Raw genomic sequence first — 15270 nt, 5'->3', positions numbered from 1 at the left:
TCCAGGTGGGTGGACTGCCTGAGCTCATGGGTTTGAGACCAGCCTGAGCCAGAGCAAGACCCCGTCTCTAAAAAACAGCCGGGCATTGTGGTGGGTGCCTGTAGTCCCAGCTGCTCAGGAGGCTGAGACAAGAGAATTGCTTGAGCCTAAGAGTTTGAGGTTGCTGTGAGCTATGACGCCACAGCACTCTACCAAGAGTGACAAGGTGAGACTCTGTCTCAAAAAAAAAAAAGCACACAAAAAAGAGAACATATACAACATAAAGAGATCAACATGGAGCAGAGAAACAGATGTATCTGGTGGAGCAGAGAGAACTGGAATTGGAATTTAAGTTTGTCCTGTAGTCTATGGCGCTTGCATACTAACGAACCACATTAACACTAATGAGTTCAACCTGGCTGAACTGTGCCCTCACTTATTACAGGAGCCCAGTCTTTGCAAAATCTTATCCTAATTACATCACATCATCTCCCCGCAGTCCTCTCCTGCCCATCAGTTCATCCCTCCTCGCTGATAATGGCCACCTGTGAGGCCCCTTGTTGGGGGCTGCTCATCCCTGCCAGGGATATCGGTATTCTGTGTGTGAAGGTCAAGCTCAAGGTCAAGCTCATGTCTGTGGCAGGGGCTTCTCCTGGTATCTCTAACGCCAACCTCTCTAGGTGAACCAGTGCTGCCAAGTTCTGTGACGTCGCCCTCTCTTGAATCCCTGAAGCTCTTGACCATGATTTAACAAACGTGTTCAGATAGGTAATGGACTTAAATTTAAGATAGGGCCCTCTGGCAGTGTCTATATTCCTAGCCCTTGGGAAGCTGAGGGGGATAGATTGCTTAAGCACATGAGTTTGAGGCCAGCCTGAGCAAGAGTGAGGACCCCCCCCCAGCTCTACTAAAAAATATTAATAATAATAATAATTATAGAAAAACTAGCCAGGCATGGTGGCAGGTGCCCATAGTCCCAGCTACTTAGGAGGAGGCTGAGACAAGAGGATTCCTTGAGCCCAAGAGTTTGAGGTTGCTGTGACACTACGGCACTCTACCCAGGGCAACAGAGTGAGACTGTCTACGTAAATAAATAAATTAATGAACTAATTAATTAAAAAAGATAGGACAAGCTACTCTGGGAAGATAGAATTTATGTAAGTGGAGAGGAAATTCTAGTTGAAGAAAAGTAAGATGATCAGCATGACAGGTTGGAGAATTTGTGATGGAAGTCCAGACAGATAATAAAACGTATGGTTAGATTAGCAAGGACTTCCAGTGCTAGGCCGATGAGTTTGTAAATCTGACAGGCTATATGTAGAGACAGGAAGAGCTGAAAAGTCAATTTCTGTTGTTTACATTTAATGACTTAGAATTAAATCTAAAATCTACTAAATGTTACTGCATTTCCTTGTGCAAATAATGGATGCTTTCTAATCACTGGTTTATTCTTCTGTGAAATTGGGATAATTCTACTTTTGTTAAGCATCATTCTTAGAATCAGATGAGATACATGAACTCAGTTGGCACAGGGCCCAGTACATAGCAGGATCTCAATGTAGGTACCCTTTTTCTTTTCTCTTAATAGAAGATTAAGAGAAAATTATTGCTAAAAATTAAAGTTAAGAAATTATGTGCATATTTTAATTATTCACCTATCAATGAATGATAACAATTTCACTGTCAGAATGTAAGAGTTAAAAGGGGCAAATGGTAAAATATTTCTGCTGATGCTAAAGGGTTTTTTTTCCTTCATACCTTCATAAATTATACCCAAATTCAGGTGACAGACATGCAAACATAAAAATATTAATAAAGATATCCTATCCTTTCCAGGAAATGGTGTTATTAGAAAACAAACTTAGCAGATTCACTTCCTCTGAGCTGTTACTGCGTTATTTAACACGCGATGTGGTCTCTAGTTCCCTCTAATTATACACAAAAATTTTAGAGTTTTTGGGGCGGCGCCTGTGGCTCAGTGGGTAGGGCGCCGGTCCCATATGCCGGAGGTGGCGGGTTCAAACCCAGCCCCGGCCAAACAAAAAAAAAAAAAAAAAAAAATTTAGAGTTTTTAATAGCAGCATTTTTGCAATAATTCACATACCATACAATTCACTAATTTGAAATGTAAATGTAATTGTTTTTAGCATATGGACTGAGTTGCACAGCCACCACCACCACAATCCATTGGGAAAATTTTAACACTAACCAAATCCCATATGGTCACTCCCGCTCCCCTAACTTCACGACAATCACAAATCTACTTTCTGTCTGTGTACATTTCCCTGTTCTGGACTTACATGTGTACTGAATCGTCAAATACCGTGGTTCTCAACCTTCCTAATGCCGCAATGTATTTTCATTGTTAAAAAGGGGTCACGGCCCGCAGGTTGAGAACCGCTGATCTAATACGTGACCTTTTGCGTCTGGCTTTTTCAACTGGCCTCATGTTTTCGAGGTTGGTTGATGTTGGAGCACACATCAGTATTGCCGTCCCTTGCTCTGACACGTAATGTTCCATTGTGTAGACACATTCATTGGAGTCATTTCCAGATTTTTGGCTTTTATGAATAATGCTGCTAAGGAATTATGGAATTTTGAAAGGTGCCATCTGGCATATCTAGCTCGGTTCTCTCAGTTTATAGGTAAGCAAAGGGAGCACTGGGAAAGTTGGGTGCAAAGGCTATGCCTCCCTGCTTTACAGCTATCAAAACACTAACTGAAACTCAGCTCTTCTAATGACCTGATGATTACCATGCCCATCTCTGCCAATAGTTTGCAAGGTTTTATCGAGAGGGCATAGTGCTAACAGCTACAATTGATTAAATAATACCTAAGAGCCAGTCTCGATACCTCCAGCGCTATGCAATTTAGAGAAACGGTCACAGTCCCTGATTCTATTCATCTCTGAAAGACTTACTAGTGAGAATACAGAGGGTGCCAAAACAATGTATAAGAAAGGAAAAAGAACCTGAGCTGGTGGGTTCGAATCCAGCCCAGGCCTGCCAAACAAGAAAGGAAAAGGAAAGGACAAAATTGTATTAAAATTGTAATATTCAAAATGTACCAAAAACAAAAGAAGAATACAAGTCACACTGAGCACCTCTTATCATGGCACAAGTCAAATGTGACTTGAGTGTCACACATTTAAGAGTTTTTCCCTTTCTTTTCTTTTTTTTTTTTTTGTAGAGACAGAGTCTCACTTTATGGCCCTGGGTAGAGTGCCGTGGCATCACACAGCTCACAGCAACCTCCAACTCCTGGGCTTAAGCGATTCTCTTGCCTCAGCCTCCCGAGTAGCTGGGACTACAGGCGCCCGCCACAACACCTGGCTGTTTTTTGGTTGCAGTTTGGCCGGGGCCGGGTTTGAACCTGCCACCCTCGGTATATGGGGCCAGCGCCCTACCCACTGAGCCACAGGCGCCACCCAGTTTTTCCCTTTCTTAACATGTGTATACCTTTTTTGGCACCCACTGTATAATAAAAATGTGAGTAACTGGTACATTGAAAGAGTTGAACTCATGGATTATAATCATATAAGCAACTGAATGTTTGATTTTTATTTTCCATTTAAGCATTCTCATTATGGTGGTTTTATTATTATTATTTTTATTTAGTACCCCCAGCAAAACACTTGACTAGGCCCCAAGAAATTAAAAGCCCTGGGATCTCCTTATGTCGCAAAACAGGCTCAATTCAGTGCTTAGGACACCAAAACTGCCTAAAAGTAAAGGCTTTCATTTTTGTTGATACAACATCTTCTCTCTCACCAGCACCGTGCAGGAGCTGGGCAGGTCAGGTGCAAGTGGACCTGAAGGGTTCTCCTAGGACTGATGCTGTCATTGGATGGCCCTGTGATTTTGAACTTGGCGGGTGTTTATGGCCCGTTTCGTCCATGTTTGCTTTTGTAGGTTCTTCAGAGATCCTCTCTCTCCATCACTGGGTGTCTACAATTCCCTTGGCAGGGTAATTTACACTCCTCTGGCTTGTAACTTTCTCCTTTCTTACTTAGCCTCTAGGAATACAACATTTCAGCTTCTCTCTGCGAAAGCCAGATTATGCCTCCTGATGGTCCTCTTGGAAGGTCCTGGATATTCTCTTGAATGGATACCCACATCAGGTTCACTGGAAATGCTCATCTACCCTCTGCACTCCCCAAACCACAGCCAATGCAGCCTCCTTTCTGTCGGTTGGTCAGACAGGCAAGCATCTTATCTCACTGCTGGTCTTTCTTTAACCCGTCAGTTCCGTCCACACATATGTAGACCTCTGATCAGTCTCCCTGAAGTTCCTCTCCTGACTGGACGTGGTGGGAGAAGTTCAGGGGAGGGGCAGGACTCACATCGCAGCTCCCTCCAAGGAAATACTAACATTCCCTCCTCGAGCTTTCTGTCCTGTGGGGGTGTGTGTGTGGGGGGGTGGGGGGAGTGGGGTGGTGGTGGTGGTGGTTAAGAATCACAGAATTGGGATGGGGGCAAGACATGATTGCAAAAGGGACTTTTGCAATCATGTAACCTGGCTTATTGTACCCTCAATGAATCCCCAACAATTAAAAAAAAATCAAAAACAAAATTCCTAAAACATTTGAAATTTTGCATCTTGATCTGTGACCCTACTTTGGAAACATCCTGTTTATTATTATATTATCTCTTCCAATGTTATTTTTAATTTAATGTCTTAAATTGTCTAGAAGGCAAGCTGGTTGATGACATGAACACTGATCTGGGGCACTATTAGCTACCACATGTGAGACTCTGTATCAGACACCATGCTAAAAAGCCGTCGACATTGTCCCACTAACCTCTCTCAACAATTAAATGAAATAGAGGTGGTGATCACCATTCCATAAAACAGGGATTTAAATCTTCAAAATGTATCGTTTCGTTGGCTGTATCCCACAGGGAGAAACAACCCCTCCCCACTCCATGTCTTCACCAACAGAGACAGGAGGATGTTTTACACGGCTGTTAAAACATTGGGCGTGTTTTAACTACGTGTAAAATAACATGGCAACATAACACTTTTTGCCCAGAGGACATTCAGCTTTTGGGCAACTCCAGTGTTAAGTTCATCTAATGGTTCAAGGATGTACCAAGTTCCTGCGTTCTTCACGTCTCTCCGTTCTGCATCCTTGGTATTTAAGCCTCTCCGAGGCTAGTTCCTTTAATGATCATGTGATGGTTGTCATATTTCTAGAAATCACATCTAGATAAGACAATGCTTAGAAGAATGGTTTCTTCCTTTATAAAAGTTTTTTCCTAAATGCCCCCTGTCCCAGTACCTACATAAAATGAAATTCTATAACAAGGAAGAAAGAAGAGGTTGTACTCTAGATGTAGACTTAGCAAGTTTGTCACAGAGGGTAAAGTAACGGGTCTTAGACGGTGCAGCTGCTCTATGGCAGGGGTGACGCTGAAAGCCGGGTTTGTTTTGCTCCCAAGTGGGTGCCTTGTGTCTTGCCGTGTACTGTCCTATGCACCTTGCAGATCCAGAGGGAACAGATAATCTGGGAGGAACCTCTTTGATGTTAGAAGGTCCAGGAATGGCTCTGAAGCTCCCAGGGTTATTATATTTGTAAGGAGGAAAGCAGTGGCACTCTCCAAATCCCAGGGCTATTTCTCCTCCACCACGGCTGCTTCTGTAGAAGGGTAGGAAATCACGAAGTCAGGAAAAGGACAAGGCACTCAGGTCAGGAAGTGCCACTGTCTGGGACTGACCCTAAGGAAGGGCCACACCCTGAGGATGGGGCCAACTGTGTGCAGAGACCTACCAGCAGTGGGCTCACGTTGGGTGGCTGGAGACACTTTATCAGTGAGTCTGTGGCCAACACCCTCATCAGGAAGGACTTGTCCAAAATGCCATCAAAAGTAGGAGGAAGCGAGCATTGTTTCTCGACACTCTGTGCACGCGAGGCGTCTCTTCGGCTGAGTTGGTGCTCACTGTGTCTTCTGCTTTATGAGAGAACTCAGGCTCAGGAGTTAAATACTCAGCCAAGGTCACACATGTCTTGGCAGAATCTGGACGCAAATCCATTGCTGCCTGTCAATAAAGTCAGTCCAACTGGTAGCTCAAAGCTGAGTAGATTCAGAGCTCCAGGGAGAAGAGGAGCTCCCAGAAGACTGTGGCTTTTTGGGGGGAACTTCTTGTCTCTGAAACAAATAAGCATTAGGCCAGGCACAATGGCTCATGCCTATAATCCATGCCTATAATCACTCTGGGAGGTGGCAGGAGTTCGAGACCAGCCTGAGCAAGATGAGGCCCCATCTCTACTGAAAATAGAAAAACTAACCAGGTGTGGTGGTACACACCTATAGTCCCAGCTACTGGGGATCTCTTGATCCCTAGACTTGAGCTGTGAGCTTGAGCTATGATGATGCCACAGCACTCTACCCAGGGTCACAGAGTGAGACTCTGAGAGAGAGAGAGAGGAGAGAGGAGCAGAGGGGAGGGGAGGAGATGAGAGGAACAAACATCAGATGGAGACCAGGCTGGGCATTTTTTTGAGGTGTTTTGGGGCATATTTGACTAGAATCCTGGGATGTGCCTGAAATGGATGCCGGGACCCGTGCCTAAGAATCTGAAGCTGCAGGCCTGGGCTGTGTGCTCATGGTGGTGCATACACGCTGTGTACACACACATGCGCACACACACACACTCATAGCGGTGCGTGTACACACACACACGCACACACACACACCACACACACACTTTTTAAACTAGTTTTCCAGGTCATCCTGAAGCACAGTCAGTTTCTGTTACACTAATTTGGCTGTTTCTAAGCCTGAGCCAACATAGCATTGAAAAGTAGGTTCATATGGCTGGAGAGAGTACAGAAATAGAAAATAAGAACATATTTTAACATTTTAAAATTAAATAAAAAGATTATTTCATACCATAGAACTCATTTGCTGAAATATTCTGTGCTTATCAAACTTAGAGATGACATTTCTAAGAACCCTAACACTCGTGAAGCCTGCCCTGGCTAATAGGTCTCGCTCCCTGGTTAGCTGGGCAGATTTTCTTCCATAAGTTGATTTTGTTATGAATTTTGTTCCTGAGACTTTAATCCTTTATGACATTATTACCCTTGAATTTATATGGCTGAGGATCAGATGGTCATCATTATATGAAGCAGGGCGGATATACAGGCTTCATTAAAACCCTTTTGTCCACACCCAGGACAGTAAATAAGGGCAGGAAAGGTCAGTACAAGTTACTGTCATTCTCTGATAGTTTTATCAGAGAATAAAATAGTTTTTATCAGAGAATAATAGTTTTATCAGAGAATGTGTGAGAGTTCTTGAAACTCAAACACCTGATTGCAAGAATGAGCAAACCTTACAGAAGAAGTAAAATGTAAAATTGAGGAAATTTCTCAGAAGACAGAAAAAAATGGAATAAAAAAATAGGACAGAAAAATGAAAAATTAGAAACTGAAAGAGGATGTTCATTATCTAACTCAGTGATTTAACCGGTGTGCCGTGGCACACTGGTGTGTTGTGAGCGGATCTTAGGTGTGCTATGAAAAATTTTAAAAGATTGTCACTTAAATTATTTTCAAAAGAAGTTCAAAGCCAGTAAGCATCTTTTTCTTTTTACTCTTTGGTTTTTATCATCATAATTTAAGTGCGCCATGGAAATTCATATGAGTTTAAGTGTGCTGTGAGATAAAAAATGTTGAAAAACACTGCTTTAATAAATAGGATTTTCATGAAGAGAATGGAGAAAATGGACAGGAGGAAGTTTATCAAAGAAATAATTCAAGAAAAATTTTCTGGAAATGAAGAATGTGAGTTTTTTAATGGAAACGACTCAGGAAATATCAAGCACAAAGAGCTAAAACACAAACAAAATATATCATATTATTATGAAAATTCACGGAAGATCTTATAAGACCCAGAAGAATAAAAAGAGGTTAAAAACAAAGACTATTAATCAGAAGAGCAGTGAACTCCTCCGAAGCTGTAAAACTCCATCGTAAACATTCTGAAGTCGGAGTTAGTCATATCCCGCCCAGCACTTCACTCAGAGCCCACACTGTCAGTCAAGTGCAACGACAGAATAACGGCAGCTTCACTCAGGTAAGGGGTGAAAAATGCACACTTCCCAAGCACTTTCTGTGGAAGGCACTGGACAAGATACTCCCATACAATGAGAAAACCAAAAAACAAACAAAAAAAGGGGAAGACACGGGACATAACACAAGGTGAACTCTCAAATGGCCGTGCAAACTGGCGCATAACCAGTCCACACAGAGCCTTCCCCAAAGATTGATTTGTCTTTTTAATGTAAATAGACATTGGCTGGAAAAAAGTCCTTTGAAAATACAGTTTGTTAATAGACATATTTCAAATAATAAGTATCATGAAAAGAAAGAACACGTAAAATAAAATCAATGAAAGTGCTACTAATTTCTGGGGAAAAATGATTTCTAAGGAAAAAAACCCTAAAAACCTCCAGGGCAAGCTTTTATGGGCCTTTGCATACTTTTTTGTTTATGTGCTTGTAATACTTTGCTTACAACTAAAATTGATGATTTTCTTTTACCTGGTTTCAACTAGGATTTAGGAATCTTGTAGCCGAGACTTAATATAATTTATCATTAGCTGTCAGTAAAATTATTTACATTTCAATTCACTCATATAGAAAGTCTAACTTGTTTTTCTGTCATCCCTACCTATGATTCTGTCACACCTTCCTAGGATAAGGACTGCAGGGTACACGTATTAACAGGTGCAGTTACAGGTACTCAGGTAGGTAAATTCATCTTGAATGATAAAGTCTAAATGCCTGGAAATATCATGAGGATAGTTGTTGGAAGTAATCGTAGTTGAATCCTCTGCTCCCTGACGTTTTACCTTCCCCCATAATATCTCCCTCCCACCACTGTTTTCCTGGTGTCACTGTCCCAAGTAGGACTTTGGGCAGGATCGAGGCTTGGTCTAGCTCTAAGTGGCGATTCTTTACCTCTTGAGTTGAATACCCAGAATGAAAATTAGACTCTGATTTAATGCTAGAGAAATATTCAGGGTGAAGAAATCCAGGGAGAGGATTATTCGTGTTTGAAACATGAATAGTTGGGTCAATAATTTGATGATAATCTGGGGGGAAAACACCCAAGATTTTGAATCCCTTGAATGTTAAAAGAAAAAAAAACAAAACTTCAGGAAATAAAGGAATTTCTGTTATAGCTCAATTATTTGACCCTCTTACATGGAGTGTTTCAAGCAAATTTCTAGGCATAAAAGATAAGTAACAAAGAAGAAAACATGTTTTGATGGAGCAGGCTCAGTGGAACACGTTGTAAGAGAGAAACTCCATGGAATAGTAATGATTCGTAGATAGACAATTCAGAGCTATTTAAACATCTAGGACTAGGATCGAGCTGAAACAGAAGGAGAATATTGCTCTTAAGAGATCGAATTTTTTTTTAACTAGGGGAAATGGCAATATAACAGATAATAAAAACTTTCTGAGACAGATCCAGAGCATCCAAGTTTTTAAAATTAAAAAAAAAAAATTGAGCAATAGTTTGTAGAGATTAGTCACGTCAAAGAACAGTGTACATTCTCACTATTTAGAGCATGAAATAGATCTAGTCGCTTGCTGGAGGTCACATCGTGAATGAGCAGCATGGACAGGACTGAACCCCAGGTGCCCTGAGGCTGGTTTATCATGGAACAAAAACATCGTGCTGGACACGTCTGTGCAGAACTGAATATATAGGGAAGCTAAGGAGGGACTCAAAACCCTTGGGTTTCACCAGCCCCTGTGGGTGCTGAGAGCTGCTGAGATTTAGTGTTCCAGGAGAAAGTGAACTAGAATGCAATCGGGGAGCAGCTGTGCTGACTAAATTAGGACTAGGAGAAAGGGACTTGGGCTTATGAGGCTCCAAAAATTCATTGAGATTTATTTTCTGTTAAATAAATGTCATGCAATTTATACCTAATTTTATAATGAAAAAAAATTTTTTTCTTAAAGATGTCACAGTCCACCACTGCCACCACTTGTCAGGGCCTGGGACTGGCTAGGTCTCGGGCCCAGCTTAACTAGGTTCTGGACACAGACCACTAAGCTACCTTGCTCAGGAATAATTTCTCCTAGGTGCCTGAGGGCTATCTACTTCAGCTGGGGGGGGGAGAGAGAGAGAGAGAGAGAGAGTGAGTCTTAGATAGAGTAAAGCAGCCTTAGAATAGACAGATCTCTTTAGTAGAGCTTGGTAATCTTTAGCAGGGAGATGCCATGCTGGGGTTCTGCAGGCAGGAGAGGAGACAGAGTCAGAGTAAGCGGATCCGTGATAGAATGTACATGAATTCCGACTGCCTTCTTCTCCAGCCTAATATAAAGCTGATCTTAGTGCCTCTCAACAGCACAGGTGTAGAGACTGCCAATTCACCAATGCTCTCATTTGGTGAGCGCTCATGCTTGTTAGGAGAGCTAAATCCCTCTCTATGCCCTTTTCACCAAGGTGTTCCATTGCTGAGCTATACAGGTATTTCTTAAAACTCTCACTCCTCCTAGCCATAGGCTATACGGGCTGCTACATAATGAGGTCATACAAAATAGTGTAAGACTGAGGCTCCCCAGACAACCCGGAAGGAACCACAGAACATCTTGGAGATGGACCTCACTGAATGTTATTATGATTTTTGGTTGAACAGATTGTAAGGGAGAATCTTAAGGAATAGCAAGGGCTCATAGATAGTTCAGAACTATTTAAATGTCTAATAATTATCTAACTCTATCTGAAAAAATTAAAATGCTTACTTTACATTATAAAATGCTTTTAGACTCTTTTATAAAGGGCCAAATAATAAGTAATTTAGATTTTTCAAGTTGCGTGACCTTTGCCATAACTACCCAACTCTATCTTTGTAGCATGAAAGCAGCCATAGACATTATGCAAATGAGTGTGCACGGTTGTGTTCCAATAAAACTTTATTTCCAAAGACAAGCAGTGGGCCAGATTTAGCCCACAGGTAGTACTGTGCCAACCCCTGATCTAAGTTGCTTTAAATCAGGTTTCTTAACCTCAGCACTATTGAAGATTTGGTCAGATAATCTGTGGTTGTGGGTAGCTGTTGTGAGCCTGTGTTATCAGCAACTCCAGGGGTCCTCAAACTGCGGCCCGCGGGCCACATGAAGTGGTGTGAATTGTATTTGTTCCCGTTTTTTTACTTCAAAATAAGGTATGTGCAGTGTGCATAGGAATTTGTTCATAGTTTTTTTTTTTTTTAAAACTATAGTCTGGCCCTCCAACGGTCTGAGGGACAGTGAACTGGCCCCCTGTTTAAAAAGTTTGAGGACCCCTGAGCAACCCTGTCTCCTGTCCACTAAGTGCCAGCGGCACCCTCACCCACACCCACTGCAGTTGTGACAACTGCAAATTTCTCGGGACATTGATAAATGTCCCTTGTGAGATGAAATCAGCCTCCATTGAGAACAACCACGATGTACATTAATGGAGATAGAAAATGTGTGTGTTTGGTGGGAGATGGTGGAGGCCTTCCCATCTGAAGAAGTGCAGGACTTTCTAACTCTGTGACCTCCATCCCTGCACATTCTCCAATATTCCGGAACACCAGAGCAAGGAAGTCGCACTGGTGATTCAGAAACTCAATTCCATCTTCATCTGTCCATTACAACATCAGTTTTATCTCAGAAGATTCCCAGCAGCTTTTTAATATTTGTATGGTATGAACTGTGACTCCGCGGTTCAGAACACTTGCCTCCTAAGTTCCAAACTGTGTATAATCAATCACCTGGAAACACCTAAGGGCTATTTCCTGTTGGTAAGTATCTTTCATATCACGATCTGTCTTTTAAGATTCAAGACGTTATAGTAATAAAATTGGGGGGCAGAGCGCGTGTGGAATCTTCGGATCATATAACCATCCATCCTCGGCAAAATCGAAGTCAGTGTTCTGGGTAATTCTGCGCCTTTAAAGCAGCAGGAGGAAATACGAGCTGGCAGGATCGTCCCTGTATTGGGAGATGTAACACAGGGAGGGTGATAAATAATTCTCGTAGCCTCACGGTCAGTTTATCAAGGTCACGTCTTCTCCAAGGCCTGTGATAGGGGACGGGAAATGCCCTGCAGTCACTGCCACCTGCTTTAACCTGGGAGGGCCGAGGCCGGAGGACCCTGCAGCCCTCACTTTACTTCCTTTCTACGTAAGGAGGAAACGATGTATTTATGCCTGTGAACTTCATTTTTGACAGGGGGGCCCTAACTTCCGAAGGTGAGTGTGCGCCACGGCAGCGCTGCTGCTTTTTTCTAAATTTAGATTTAACTTTTAACATCCCCGCTGTTTAGAGACTTTCCTACTACAGAAAAACTTAAAGCTTTTGTTCTTGTGGCTCTTAAAACGCCCTTTCCTAATAAATCTCTACACATTTGATGGTAGAACTCAGGGCCCTCAATTCCCTAAGTAAATAAATGAGTCACAATTCACTATTTGACCATTAAGGCCTCAGCTCTGCTCCTCGCAGCCGCAGGGGCAGGTGCTCCCTGTCACTGGGCCGCGCCGACGGGATCTCCAGGAAGCTGAGGTCGCCGAGCGGAGCCCAGAGGGGACGCCCTGCCCGGAGGGGACGCCCTGCCCGGAAGGGACGCCCTGCCCGGAAGGCATCACCCTCGGCTGCGCAGTCCTGGTTTCCTTACCTACTTTTCATCTCTGGAGAAATCAGGCTTTCTCCGTTTTAAAGTCAACGTAGCATTTGTTTCTAAGGCGAGTCCCCGTCAATCAGATAAATGAACTATTTTTAAGCTACCTGCGATCAGAAGACAGTGGATGAGGGAAGGTGCGCCGACCGGGAGCCCGGGACGAACCTGCGCTCGCTCTGCAGCGCCCCGGGGTGACACCCGCGTACCTTCCCCCAGGGTGACACCTTGTATTTTCCCCCGGGGTGACACCTACGTACCTTCCCCCAGGGTGACACCGTGTATTTTCCCCTGGGGTGACACCTACGTACCTTTTCCCAGGGGTGACACTCATGTACCTTCTTCCAGGGGTGACACCCATGTGTCTTCTCCCAGGGGCGACACCCACATACATTCTCCTGAGGATGACATCTGTATACCTTTCCCCGGGGTGACACCCTGTACCTTCCCCGGGGGTGACACCCGCGTACACTCTTCGGGGCAGGCCAGCGGAGTTAATCCGAGCACCAAGCTGCTTGCCCGGTTGTTACAGGGACTGTGCAGACATCTGAGAAACTCTGAAGGTCCTTATTTGTTTTTCCAGAGCCTTCTATTCCTTGACGTGTGTGCTTACCATTTCACTAACACTCAGTGCCAGAACGGCCCTCCCAGAAAAATGACTCCAGAAAGTGAAAAGCAAACTCAGCAAGAAAGCGCCACCTGAAGGGACGTCCTTGTTTTGGGCCCAAAGACCTGATAACAGGCGTTAGGTTATTTTTAGCTGTGAAAATTATGTCTGATTACACAACCTGCCTCTCTCTAGTAATAAGAAAAAATATATAATTGAAGCCAGGTGCTCACGGGAACAAAGGTGTTTCTTATTGGGCAGGTTTTATAACAAAATAAGAAAAAATCCTAAAAACCAAAATCCTCATGGAGAAATCTGTTCTTTCTGCATAACAGGATCGCTGGTTGGACTCTTTGGAAGTGGCTTCTGAGAAACACAGTTGGCATTGCAGTCTCTTCAATGATTCTCATTTGAAACCTATCTACAGGAGAACTCTGTTTCCAAGGCGTTGGAACTCCCCTGGTCTGCCCCTCTGCACTGATTTGAGTTTCTTCCTAACCCACGTACACAGAAAACCAGGAATAAAGCTGGACAGTGTGCACCCAAGTTTGTCTGTATCAGAAAGAAAAAACAAGTCACGTGCAACTGGGCATAGACAACAGTGGCTATAAACTTCATGTGCAATTTTACTCGAACTTTATGGCACCCTGTGTGTACCCTTTCTTTCTCACACGCGCACTCATATGCACACACACTGGTCTTTGTGTGTTTGGAAGCTGAATTTTTCGCCCAGTAAAAAGCACACCATTGATTTCTGTTTTAGTAACCTTATTGATTACGTTTTGGCCATCATCCCAGCTCAACATAAGCTCCTCTTTAGCAGCTTAGGAGAAGGGTTTCCTGTAACCGGAAAAAAAAAAAAAAGAGAGAGAAAGAGAGAAATAAAGAAAGGATAAAAATTCAGACGCCAGCATGCAAATTCTAATCCCAGTTTCACTACCAACTCTCTGCTTCGTCTCCTCACACGTAAAACATTAGTGAAGTCATTTTGCCCTAGGTAGCAGATAAGAGGACAAATTAAAGTGAGAAAAAGTCTTTTAAAATTAGAAAAACATGCTCAAACTCGAAGTACTGTTCACTACTGTGAAGAATGGTATACTTATGCAAAATCCAAGTCAGAAAAGGCAGGTGGGTGGAGCTCGCTCTTACACAAACCTCACTCTCCATCAGTCCTCACCAATTTTTTCCTATAGCCTCCTATCTGGTCTCTCTGCCTCGTTCTTATCCCGCTCACATCCACCTTTTCAGAGTTTCGGTGGTGTTCTCTCTCCCAAGTGGTAATCTCAGCATTCTTCCCCCGCACCACATAAAACTGTTTTCCCAAAAGGAAACGCATTGCCTTTAGGGCAAACTGGCAGACAGGTTAACTCAGGGCACAGAGCTTCTTACCCATGTCAGTCTCATCCCTGATTCACCAGCTCAGCTTCCCTTTTGTCCTCTCTTGAACTTTGATCTTCAGTAATCCCAAGCACGCTCAGTTCCCTGAATACACTGTGCCACTGTTATCCCTGTGTGGCGGCAAAGCTTTCCTTTTGTGTGGGGTGCCCTTCTGCCCTGCACCTGCCTACAAAAGGCTCCCTAGTTCTTCACTGTGCTCCGCAGAAAAATCATTATTCCTCCCTGTGTCACGAGTCTCTGGGGGTATACGCTTCCTTGTCTCCAATTTTTTTTTTTTTTTTTTGCAGTTTTTGGCTGGGGCTGGGTTTGAACCCACCACCTCCGGCATACAGAGCCAGCACTCGTCTCCTTTGAGCCACAGGTGCCACTCCTCTTCTCTGATCTTTTATGTCTACCTGCTTACTTTTTTATCTGATCATCTGGAAACCAGGGAACATATCTGATTTAACTTCGGTCCCAAGGACCGGGCCCATAGAAGATCCTCCATGGCGGTCGAGAGAATGAATGAATGAATGAAGTTCATCCCTCAGTTTTAGAACCCTGTATGCTCCACATCTTTTCATGAGAATGACACAGTTTACAATATTTCCCATGTGCACCTTTCCTGCCTTCTAGGGCATAA

The 15270-nt window shown here is 43.3% G+C and overlaps 1 long non-coding RNA gene across 1 annotated transcript in view; it reads right to left on the bottom strand.

Moving 5' to 3' along the window:
* Positions 1–13671: 13671 nt before the first annotated feature.
* Positions 13672–15270, bottom strand: part of LOC128576525 (uncharacterized) — a 141843-nt gene continuing 140244 nt past the window's right edge. The window contains exons 3-4 of the long non-coding RNA XR_008377412.1: positions 14018–14090; positions 13672–13802 (exon numbers count right to left, since the gene is read on the bottom strand). This is a non-coding gene — a long non-coding RNA (uncharacterized LOC128576525). The remainder of the gene's footprint in view (positions 13803–14017; positions 14091–15270) is intronic.

The sequence above is a fragment of the Nycticebus coucang genome, chromosome 24 (assembly GCF_027406575.1).
Source record: "Nycticebus coucang isolate mNycCou1 chromosome 24, mNycCou1.pri, whole genome shotgun sequence".
NCBI classification, from domain to species: Eukaryota; Metazoa; Chordata; class Mammalia; order Primates; family Lorisidae; genus Nycticebus; species Nycticebus coucang.
The sequence above is the reverse complement of the archived record's forward strand: the minus strand, read 5'-3'. Positions and strand labels throughout refer to the sequence as shown.